This window comes from Ambystoma mexicanum, chromosome 10, assembly GCF_040938575.1.
Source record: "Ambystoma mexicanum isolate Mex_15411 chromosome 10, UKY_AmexF1_1, whole genome shotgun sequence".
NCBI lineage: Eukaryota > Metazoa > Chordata > Amphibia > Caudata > Ambystomatidae > Ambystoma > Ambystoma mexicanum.
The window spans coordinates 1,198,373,936-1,198,386,207 of record NC_090932.1 but is presented as its reverse complement, the minus strand read 5'-3'; the positions used below and the strand labels follow the sequence as shown (position 1 = coordinate 1,198,386,207).

General features: G+C 44.0%; 1 protein-coding gene across 10 annotated transcripts in view; it reads right to left on the bottom strand.

Moving 5' to 3' along the window:
• The window catches only part of TAOK3 (TAO kinase 3), a 2,703,337-nt gene that overhangs the window by 2,158,217 nt on the left and 532,848 nt on the right, over nucleotides 1-12,272 (bottom strand). For all 10 annotated transcript variants that reach the window (XM_069619192.1, XM_069619190.1, XM_069619185.1 and 7 more), the window contains one exon: nucleotides 4,757-4,849. The gene's annotated coding sequence lies outside the window, so the exon portion shown is untranslated. The remainder of the gene's footprint in view (nucleotides 1-4,756; nucleotides 4,850-12,272) is intronic.

Here is a 12,272-nt window from a genome sequence, read left to right as displayed (position 1 = left end):
GCGTGGCCTATTTGTAAAATACGCTACGTCTGACGTAAAGACAGAGGAAGGCGTTCCACGTTAGACGGCCATGTTGGAAGTATCAAGGAGTGCAAGCCCCGTTGTGATAAGGACCATGAAGTCCAAAAGGGACGCATTCTGTGGGTCATGACAGATATTACATGAAAGTATGAGGGCGACACTGGTGATCCCGATGCTTAAGCCCGGGAAACCACCAGAAGAGTGCGACTCTTACCGTCCACTTGCAATGCTCAACTATGACATCAAGATATTGACCACAAAACTAGCAAAGCGGCTTTCCAGATTGATAGGTGGGTTGGTGCACAGTGATCAAAGCGGCTTCGTGCCAGGCTGCAACACGACAGCCAATCTCCATAGGCTCCAACATATCATGGCCCAGACAGAGCCAGAAGACGGCTCCTACGTGTTACTATCTATAGATACCATCAAAGCATTTGATTCCTTATACTGGGAGTGGCTCTTGGGATCCCTAAAGGAGTATGGATTCAGGGAGAGATTCATCAGAGGGGTGGAAATCCTATATACTAAACCAAGGGCGAGAGTGAAGTCGGGGAAAATCATATCCTCAGCCTGGGACATATGCAGGGACACCAGACAAGGTTGCCCATTATAACCCTTGCTTTACATTCTGGGCCTAGAACCAATCGGCATTTACTTCAGGAAGCAATTTTTCGATGTCGGAATACGGTGGGCGGTGTGAACCATATAATCTCGCTATATGCGGACGAAGTCCTCTTATATGTAAAAGACCCGCAACCTGAATTTGTCCGTTATGTTGGAGGTTATGGACAACAATACCAAGGTCTCTGGCATACAATTCAGTAGACAAAAGTCCTGCCTTTTCCCCGATAGCTGGCTTGAGAGGTAGGAACATAGAGGAATTACCTAAGGTAGGGATCCAATGGCAGCTGATCTCATTTAGATATCTGGGAGTCAATATAAGACACACCGGAACTGATGCACAAACACAACACCGAAGTTGCACTCAAAGCACTACGCACATTTAGCAGATTTTGATCCAAACTCTCTTTATCTATGATGGGCAGGGCATCGATAGTCAAAATGAAAGCTCTCCCAAGATTCCTTTACCATTTTCAAAATGTATATTACTATATCAAGGCCTCCTTTTTTCGATTGCTTGAAACATTACTTTGTGGGTTCTTGTGGGGAACAGGTAGACATAAACTGGCACTGGCCACGCTGACCCTACCTTGCAGAGAGGGAGGTATACAACTTCCGGATCTGGAAAGATATTAGCTGGCGGCACAACTTTGCTTTGTGGCCCGCTGGCTGTCCGATGATGCTATGACAGAAACAAGTCTACTACTACAACTGGTGACCCCGCTACTCCTAAAAGAACTCATCTGGGCCCCTCAGAACTGGCTAAGCAACGCACCCATGATAGTGACCTTGGGAGGCGGATTTGGCACAGAACCAGATACCTCTACACCTAGAAAATGTATATGCACCTGACATCCCAATGATCTCAGACTTGGGCAAGACCAGCTCAGAGCTAGCGAACATCAGCCTATGGGAAAGGAAAGGGGTATACACATGGGGGACCTATACGAGGACGGATCCTTTAGAGACTTCACCTCATTCCAGTCCATAGAGGGTCTACCGGGGGGTCAATACCCATGGTACCAGAGAGCCAGGAGAGTTGCGAGAGCAAAATGGGATGTATGGCCCGAGGAACCAACAACAAATCCCCTGGTGGCACTACTGTACAGCCTAGGTGATGGCTGGAAAATGGTGTCTAGGATATACGGCCAGTTGATGGATAGACCTAACCCCCAGGGTGCCACACTGAAATCAAGATGGGAGAAAGATCTGGGACTCGATATTGCGGACAAAGAATGGGAGAGGGCTCTGGCGTTCCCCAAGGAAGTATCCAGAAATGATAGATTTTGTATGATACAGTTAAATGAATTTTACAGCACATATATGACCCCAGGCAGAGTGGCCAAGTTCAACAAGCAAGCTTGCCCCGAATGTACATGGTGTCGCACAGACGAGGCCGACCTGCTACATATGTTCTGGATTTGTCCCAGAGTGCGATGCCTCTGGACTAAAGTGGAACAAACCTGTAAAAAGGCTGGGATAGCTCGGTATGACTGGACTCCCAAAGAATGCCTCTTGGGGACTTCTCCCAGATTGTCTAAAGTGAAGCACATTGTAAAACCTATGGATATGGCATGCATACTAACTAAGAGAACCATAGCAATGGCATGGAAACAGCCAAGATGCCCACAACACGCTGCATGGTATGGGGAGCTGGAACGATGGGTATAGGTGGAGACCAGGGCTTGGGAGGAAGGTGTCTCCAGATATGTGGATGGGATTAGTGTGGCATTCGATGCATGGGAAGTCCTGTCATGGAACATGTTCCATCCCTCAGATGATTAAACCCCCCTGAACAGGATCTCCCGCTGGTAACCAGGAGACCGGTACTGGTATAACGTATTGAGAAGCTATACCCCTCCAACTTGTGGTATGCCTCCCTTTTCCTTCCTACCCCCACCCGCCCTCACCCCCACCTCTTGCACGAACTAAAATACCATAACCCGCCATATAAGGAGACAGTTACTGGTTACCTGTTAATTTCTTTGGTGTTAACCTGTCACTGTTGGATGCATTATGTGGCATGACAAACTGACAAGTGATATGCTGTAAATGTGACCTTAAGAAATGCCAATAAAAACAAGTTTAAAATAAAAATGAAGGGTAAGTCAATGTGGCAGATTATAAAGCCCAACAATGTATTTTCCACTTCTAACTGGCTCTGAACAGAACCTTCTTCAGATACTATTTATTATGACTTTCCATGGCTTTCATAATTCACACACATGTCGTAAAATGTGCTCGTACACCTCTCCACAAAGGTTCTAGTAGAAGCTTTTGATGGAAAAATCCGACCAATACCGTTCCTCCACTTTGTTGTACTCTGTAACAAGTGAAAAACAGCCATCAATGTGTTAGATCTACCCAAAGCATTGGGCATTCTAGGAATATTCCTGGATACCTAGCCCCTTGTGCTTTAAGCTACCAAGAACTCCTCAAACTACCGCACCCATTCTCCCTGTGTTGTTTTCCACTTCACTCTTCACCCTTCTACCTACCCATCACTGGAAATCCCTACCGACTGCAATTAAGATTTTCCCAATAGTGACTGTCTTTAAGATTGCCTTCAAGGACAACCTTCTCTCGCAGGAAGGTGCCCCAGAGTCTAAGCATTCTTTCCCCCATTATCTATATGAACCACAACCTCTGTCATGACCGGATTGGATATCTGTAATCGCTGAAGAAGCAAGTCCCACCGGCATAGAGGAAAGTACCATGATCTCGCTTGCAAAGAACTCAAATCATCAATAAAACTGCCCGTTAGTGAAACTAGGCACAGCTATGTATTCAGTTTGATGCAGGGCTTTAAGTAGGTCAGGGCTAGCAGGGGCTGTCGCCAAATAATGCTGCCACGCCAGGGCACTGCTAGGGCTCAGACTCTCACCCATAAACAGTCTATGCAATGTCTCCTGGTCACACACCCTTAGACTGCTTTAGGAGACTCGTGGTAAGTGTGGGCAGATGCAACAATTGAAGTGTTGTGAAGGATTTGGGGAATGGAGACTTCCTCTGCTCAAGAGGAGAAGCCCATGTTTCACATCCATAAGCTAGCACTGCCCAAATGAACATATATGGCTTGTGTTTTGCAGCCATTTTACTGCTAGGGTGATTGTTGTGACATGAGCAGAGAATCCAGTGTGCATTACATGTTCAAAATGGTTTAATGCTTGAATCACTATCACAGATCTATTTCACATACAAAAATATCAAGTCATTCTTATAGTTATATATATCATTTCATGCAAATTGCCCGGAAAGCACATCTTTAATTGTACCCCTCCCCTTTCACATGGGTCCTTTACAGAATGAGGGTACAAAGCAAGGGACGGAGCAATTCATTTACAAACCCCAGGAAATTGATTTACAGTATGCATACTGTATCCAAACAATACCAACAGAGACCATGCTGACTGACCCAAAGTAAATGTTTGCAGGGTCTCATGGTGCATAGATTGGATCAGTCAGTGTTCTCCTTAGTGCATGCCCAGCAAAAGTAAGAAGGGATTCATTGGACGGAAGAGGGCAGCGCTCTGTACATTATCCAGATCAATAGCAGGACACCTATTTGGTGCTTATTTAACAGGAACGAAAAGGGGAATACCTTCAAAAAAGAATACCATTTAAAAGGACCCCAATAAGTAAGGCTGGTTTCCCAAACTGTGCAGACGGAAGTAGTGATTGCATAACTTGAGTTGGAGAACCCATACTTCAAAATGATACTCATCACCCAAAAAATCTGGGTTCAAATAAATCCTTACTTCCATGTTCAAGCCTGCGCATTGGTTCCCAATTCAGCCTACAACAATCTTAGCAAGCTTTCGGTGGCAACTTATTCAATGAAGATTTGTCCTACAAACCTTTACATTTTAATGGCTTTCTCAAAATCATAAAGCTTCCACCTCCCATCGTCCTGTTCTTAAAACGGTATATAGCCTAGGACCATGATTAAGCCTGCGTCCAAATTCTTCAGCTACTACTTTCCTTTTCTGCACACCGGTTTGTCTGAACTTAGCAAGCCCACGACTAAAATTGAAACATTGAAAGTATGCCTTGCAGGTTTTTAATCATGATTGCGTGGCTAGGCCACAAGATAGCCATTCCTATATAAACATACCTTTTCATCTGTGGCACAAACCATGCTCAATGGCTCAGTTTGCCTGCTGCAGCGTCATTTCCTTTCCGGGTATGGTCGACCAGATGTTCTTATCTGAGACACAAATAGAAACGGAAGAGAATTACTACATGGACTGCTCTTCTCACATTAACATACAGCAGCATTTCACTCATGTGTGCACATCAAGTACTGAGAATGATTTTACATCACCAGTAGAATGAAAATGTAATTAAACAAATAAAAGCTAGCCTAACAATTTCTATTATTAAAACCCAAAGTGAGACTTAGAACCCCCTGCCCAAGTATGGGCATCTGCCTCCGAAATAGGTCTTTCACATTATGCTAGGAGCAATGCTAAAAATACATTCATCCAAGGCCCCATAAGAATGTCACAATGAGTTTTAATCTTGGTTTCAATGATTCAGTCGATTCTGTGGCTGAGCTGTTCTGGACAAATTTATGCAAAATACATTTCTTGCAACTCTCAGCATAACATACTTATGTTATGGGGGATATTACTACATAACAATGAGTTAATAAGCAGGTGCTGGATTGACAGCACCATTACACAATTTACTTTGAACTGGTATTTATTAAAGGGACCCCCAATAATAAGCTACTTATCTTTAAGTCTCCTAGATATTTGAGACTCCTGGCCCATGGACAAATGTATCCTTTATTTTATTTGTATTGCTTATAGCATGAACCTAGCTCGAGAGCAGCAAGCAGAGGTTGCTAGAATTGGGCTTGGTATTTTATACAGTAGTGCAGTACTGTTGGTGCAGGGAGGGTGGGATTTTTTTTTTGTCTGGAGGGTGTAATTGAAAGAGTCATATTTTTAGTGTTTTGCAGAGCTGGAGGATGGGGGACTGCTTTCCGGCCTTCACTATAATGGCTAGCTTGGGCACGGGAGGCGAGAGACCCTCCAGAGATGTGGTGTTTAACTGCCAAGTAGATTGGTGTGCAGTTATATGCGATACATGCAGTTTTGAATGTGATCCTGGTGAGGAGAAGGAGCCAGGGAAACTTGCGCAGTGTAGGAGAGATACAGTTGAATTTGTGGGCGTATGTAACATGGTGTGATGGGCTATTCCGAGGGGATCCAAGTGTTCAGCTGGAAACACAGTAAGGAGGGTGCTTCCCCTTATGTGTAAGGCCACAAGGGACCCACAGTGCTGAAGTCATGCAAGGGATGAAGGGTTTGATTTTCCAGAGCGTGGAGCTCTGTAGTCACACAGTTTGTTGCTTTTTGCATTCTGAGGATTGGCTACGGTAGGGTTGGTTCCCAGGGTTGCAGGTACAAAATGAAAACATATGGGGGAAGAGGATGGAAACTTAAGAGACCCTGAACTTGACAGAGTTCAATTACAGTTTGTTCACCAACACCAGTTCTTCTCAAAATATTGAGAAGAGGAGCAGTGCACATCCCCACCACCCATGAAGGATAACAGCAGAACTACCCACAAATAACAGTAATCAACAGGATGCACAAGTGATGGAGAAGGGGAACTTGTTATTTGCCAATATCATAAGTGACTGCATATATGTCCCAGAATTAGACTTCCAACAACCAAAACAAACACTCCAAACAGTATATTGTACAAAGGGGTGCAGCAACAGCACAGCAGTTTTTTGCAGCAGCTTCAGGTTCAAGGCACACCTTCAGTCACTTTAACAAACTTAACATTAGCATCAAGAGTGTCTGCTGTTTAGTGCAATCAGCATCTGTGTGCAAAAACAAAATGTAAGCAAAATACTGTCCACAGCGAAGGCTGTACTTGGGCGCAGCTGTTGTCTCTGACTCGATCAGTGGGAATGCACAGAGGCTCACCTTTTTCAGAAGTGTGTGAACGCATTGTAAACGAGGCAGGAACATCAGTTGAAGTTGTCATCAGAGTGGATGATGGGAGCTGGACAGTATCCGCATGAGTCTACAAAGTAGACGGGGTCCCCGCTGCAGGTGCTGTTGAAGAGATCGATTTGATGAGAGAAGCAGCATACCCACGCTAGCAGCTGTGGTTGGCGGTGAGCCTTCTGGAGACAATATCTTGCAATGTTCAGGCTTCAGATAGAGGCAGAAACTTCTTGCAAGCAGAGGCACGAGCCCACGATGAATGTCTCCAACACCTGTTGTCTTAGTAGTAAGGAGAATCTCGTGCGGCAAACTTCCTCTGGCGCACATGGGTGTAGACCCAGTTGGCTTGTTTGAGCAAATGACAAGGTTGTTAGGGAACTTCTTGCAGAGCTTTCGTCGCCTGGAAGCGTCTTGCTCAGACAGCCTTTTCAAGCGACTTGCAGCAGTTCAAAATGTGATCATCATCAGGTTGGAAATTAATTTCCTAGGGAGATGGTGGGGGGTTTGTGGCCATAAACATGGGTCGCTCTGTGAGTATATCATGAGGTGACAATCCAAGCTTGCGGTTGGCAAAATTGTGAATATGGAGCAGGACAAGGGGCAATACTTCTGGACCACTTGAGTTCAGTCTCCCAGAAAATCCTGAAGAGACTCATTTTAATGTCTTAATTTCTCCTCTGTCCACTACCACACAGCTTAGGTGAGAAGCATAGTGTAGGTGCTGTGTGATATTTGGAGATTTGCAGGTATCGCTAATAAGTTGGCCATTAAAGGGAGTCCCCAAGTCACTGTCTATTGTAACTGGGAGGCCAAATCGGGAAATTATTTTTTTAATCACTTTTCACCATGGCAATTGTGTCTACCTTTCCATAGGTTTAGGCCTCCAATGTGTGATTCAGTCTACATTCTAATAGTAGAAATACTACGCAATATAAAACAAGCTTTGGCAATGCCAGCAGTTCTGGCATTTGTGTCGGCATGGGAAAGGCATTTGGCAGGCACTGCAGTTGTAATATCAACTGTCCATCGATTGCAGCAGCTGCAAAATTGTACAGGTAACTGTGCATATAATAGCAGTACCTGGCAAATCCTGAATACCTATAAACATGCCAAAACTGTTGGTTTTGCTAATGCTTTTTTTGACATATATACAGTTCACTAATACTTGCTCAGGTCACATTATGGTGAACGGATATGCTTGCACAGTATAGGACAACAAAAAATGTGATCTTTCACAAACGATTCACTTACAAGAGTGGCAGAACTTATATCTTGGAAAAAGAAGGTCTGGGGATTCAGAATTTCCACATGGTCTGAACAGGTTAAAGCTCAGTCACTCAATCCAATGTATAAAAGAGTTGAACATTTCTGAAAAATCACAGTGAGAAAGGGGCTTAACCAGAAACATGTCTACCCATAAAAAAAACAGCAGACGGTATAGAAAAGACGAGGGCACAAAATTCACTGAATACAGATTTCTCTTCATTATTACAGCCAGAAATAGCAGCTGGACGAACATTCAAAATAATAAAGACAGAAAAATGGCCAAGTGCTGATTGAAGACAGATGGGGTATCTCTTAAAATAAACATGGCACAAATTGATAAAGTCGAACATCGGATAGAAATGTGCTCGATTGTTATCCATATTCGCAGCTTAGTAGACTGACATGAGTCAAATGGTTTCTTTACACACACCCACTTACAGTTGTAAATATAGTCTACCACCCCCATACATGATGTAATGTAAATGCACTAAGTGTGTAAAGGTTATACTTCCATGCTGCAATATATTGGTTTCATTCATGCCATTTACAGCAAGCTTTTTCATATAACTTAGCCGAGCTATCTCTGACAAAGATCCATGAACCCATGAACCCACCCGCTACTCAACAGAAGCTATGGCTCACCTTTGCCGCCCTGTCCACTTTAAAGAAACTAGAACCCTCTTCTCCAGTTAGTCACCATACCAAGGTCCAAAATTAATCACCATATTTGCTTTTTGGTCCAAATTCTTGGAAATCGGTGGCACCCGCCAGTGGCAATTTTACTTTGACAGCAACAACCAGGCCATAGCTCACTACTGACTGTCCTCCACTTATCTGAATCTTCACCACAATCAAAAAAGATGGGCATTAGACTTGAAGCCGACCTCACAGTGAGCCCGAAGATTAACTTAGTGGCAAGCTCCAGTATCTTTCAACTTAGTTCTCAAAACAATTCTTTACTTGTTGTTCGCACACAATATGGCTGTTGTAAATGCTCTAAACTCACCCAGGTGCCATTTCAGTGGCAGCATTTACCTTGACCTCCCATTGTTCCTCATCTGTGGGCCCTAAAACGTCCATAGTCAAGCAGTGGGTATCCTTATTTTTTCCCTCAATCAAAGCGATCCCTTTTTACTGGTTCCAGCTCCCCTGGACTACTTACCAGCTGAAAAAAAATATTTAATTCAAGTCCATCTGAATTGTACTTCTCGACTTAAATGAACAAAGCTTTCGATGTATTATATCCAAAGTCAAACTCTACAATAGTCCAAGCAGTGATCGCCATAGTTTCGTCACACATGAATTATCCTAATAGCATCCTTCTTGCCCTACCAATATTATAATGTATTCTATTATGGATAAAGAAAGACAGAGCACATCAGCCACAGGCTTTGATTCGATCTTTAAAGTGGTTGCATACTGAAAAAATAGAATGTATCGAAAGCCGATGAATGGTGCATTTCTTTATATTTTTATTATAAAGCACCAAATGCCCATATGCCTCAAGGCGCACACAAAACAAAACAGAGAATTAGACACAGGGCCAATTGGAAGGAGGCATAGCTGCTAGTTTTAGCCAAAGAGGTGTGTTTTAAATGCTTTCTTAAAGCAAGACATAGAGGTGAAGCATCTTGTGATTGGAAGAGCATTCCATTCCTTGGATGCTTGCACCGAAAAGCTACATCCACAAAATCTGGGCAGCTTAAAACATGTTTGTTTGAATTAATGATGGTCACCAAGTCGGAAAGAGCGAACAGGTTTATCGGGTTTCAGTTGTTTCATTAGATACAATGGGACAATATTAGACTAACATTTGTAAGCCAGTGTGAGAATCTTGTGAGGAATCCTATGCACCAAAGGCAACCAGTGTACTGCGCTGTTCTGAACCAACTGCAAAGACTGAATGTTTGACTTGATGGTCCCCGCCAAAAAGACTATTGCAGTAGTTAAGTCTCAAATTAACTAGGGCTGAGGCAAGTGTAGATCTATTTTGAATGGAAATGTAAGGGCTGATTCGGTTAAGGAGTTTAATAATGTATCCATATGAGGCTCTAATGTTGGATACCTGGTTTTTCATATTTAGATCTGCATCCACGTAGACGCCCAGTGTTTGGACACTGGTGGACAAAGGGATCTCGCTATTGGCAATAGTAAAGTTCTTGTAAGAGGCATCACGTTTGTTTAGCCTGTAACTAGTTGCTACGATTAGAAGTTCAGTCTTGCTATCATTAAGAGTAAGTGTGCTTGTAATCATCAAAGACTGGCTTGCTGGGTAAACTTAATCAAGTGTCTCAGAGTCCAGATTGTAGTTTCTGGGGAGTTTGAAGACCACCTGGGTATCATCTGCGTAGTTCGTATAGCGGACACCCAGGCAGTCGAGCAGATCCAACAGTGGTCTAATATAGATATTGAACACTGCCAGAGAAATGCAAGAACCCTGGCGTACCTCAGCAGTAAGAATATCAAGATGAGACTGAGTGCTGTCTACGGCCACTCTTGATACCTGTGGAAAGATGCCAACCAGTCAGCTGCCCCCTGGGTACAGCTGGCCAGATTCCCCAACCTGTCGACAAGAATGACCAGGTGGAAGGCTGCTAACAGGTCCAGGAGCATCAACAGTGCTTGCTGACCATCATCCACGATACTAGCCAGGGTAGACTTGAGATCCAGCAGAGCTGTCTCGGTTCCATGTTGCGCTTGAAAGCCAGACTGGTACGTACGAAAGATACTATTTTTCTCCATGAAATCCTAAATTTGAAGGTACACCACCTTGTCCAGAATTTTCAGAAAAAAGGGAACGTTTGTGAAAGGGTGGTAATTTTTTGCTAGTAGTGGGTCAAGTGAGCTTTTTTAAGGAGGTTACCCAAACCTCCCTAAGGAAAGGCGGCACTATGCTTTCTATAAATGATAAATTAACCATCCGGGTATTCCAGAGGGTTAGAAGGGACATAGATTGTTTGAGCATTGGGCTCTCTACAATGTCAGACCCTTTTGACTTTGAAGCCCAAGATTAAGAGAAGCCCCTTTGGGAACTATTCAATCCTCTAATAACACTAGGCTGCTTATTCCCACTCTTAGCCTTTACAGAAGAAGCATAGGCACCGTGCCAACAGGGTCACCAAAACTTTGACACTCCCTTCCAGAAGGGATACGGAAAACTAAACGGGAGACTACTCAGCCTTAAAGGAATGGTACGGTCAAAATGTTTTATTGTCCCTACGGGTCGACCATGTGTTTTTAAGCCTAAATCGCTCGATTTTAGAAAAATTTCCTATGGACCTTACCCGAGTTTTGGTTCATTAAACGCACGCGAAAACAGGCATCAGGGCGCTGCCATTTTGTGATAATCCTATCACTTGCCCCATCGCCCTGGCTGACCTGCTTTTGCGGCACTAAATCATATCCCCCGCCCCTGAGCCTGTCATCAGCAGACGCGTACTGCCCATTTCACAACGCCAAAGCACGTCTCGTGTCAACATTCGCAGCGCTTCAGGTAATGACGTGTCGCCATGGAAATGGCAGGACGCCTCTTTCCTCAATAAGTATAAACAGACCGTTTCACAACACACAGCAGCAGATTTTCGATTCCATTCCTCTCTCTGTGTTACTTTGAGTATTCTGTGACTCGTTTCTGTGCTCTGGTCAGCTACCTTCGTTGCTTGTAGCCCGTGTGAACAGATACCAGTACCACCGCTATAAATTATTTTAGTTTGTTTAACACACAATGGCTACAATAATGCCCTACATGTACGAGCCCGAGTATACCGATGAGGAACTACTGGAAAGGGAAACACGTGAAAACGATGGGTCTTCGGACGGCAGTTGGGAGGACGATTCAACAGCTGGACCTAGTCGCATGGACTGTGTTTCCACCTGGTGCACATGCAACCGGTGCAAGCTAATGCCAACCGAGGACGAGAACTGCTGCTGCTGTGAAAACTCTGGATGTGTGGCCTACATTTCGGTAGGCGAGCCACGACTGCAATGCATCACCGAGCTGCCAGACTTCAGGGCAGCCTGCATCACACGGTCCGTGTTGAGGATAATGATGGTGCTTATGCACGAACTTCGCGCAACTGTTTGTCCTCGTAATCAGAGTAACGAGTAAGTATACCCTGCTTGTCATGCCACTCCTATTTCATGGTCTGCTACTATATCCAAAATTACATATACATATCATTGTAACGCATGAAAGTCGTTCAATAGTGTGCAGTGTCTAGATAGCATTTGTCCGAGCAGAATGCCATTAGTTACAAGAATTGTCATTGACAACAAACGTTTATTAAACTTATCTTGGTCATTTAAAAACAGTTTGTTTCATTCCTTTTCAAAGGTGGTAAAGGGTGGTGGCCTATCGTTCCTTTACATGGTGGCTTCACGGGAGGCTTGGACACC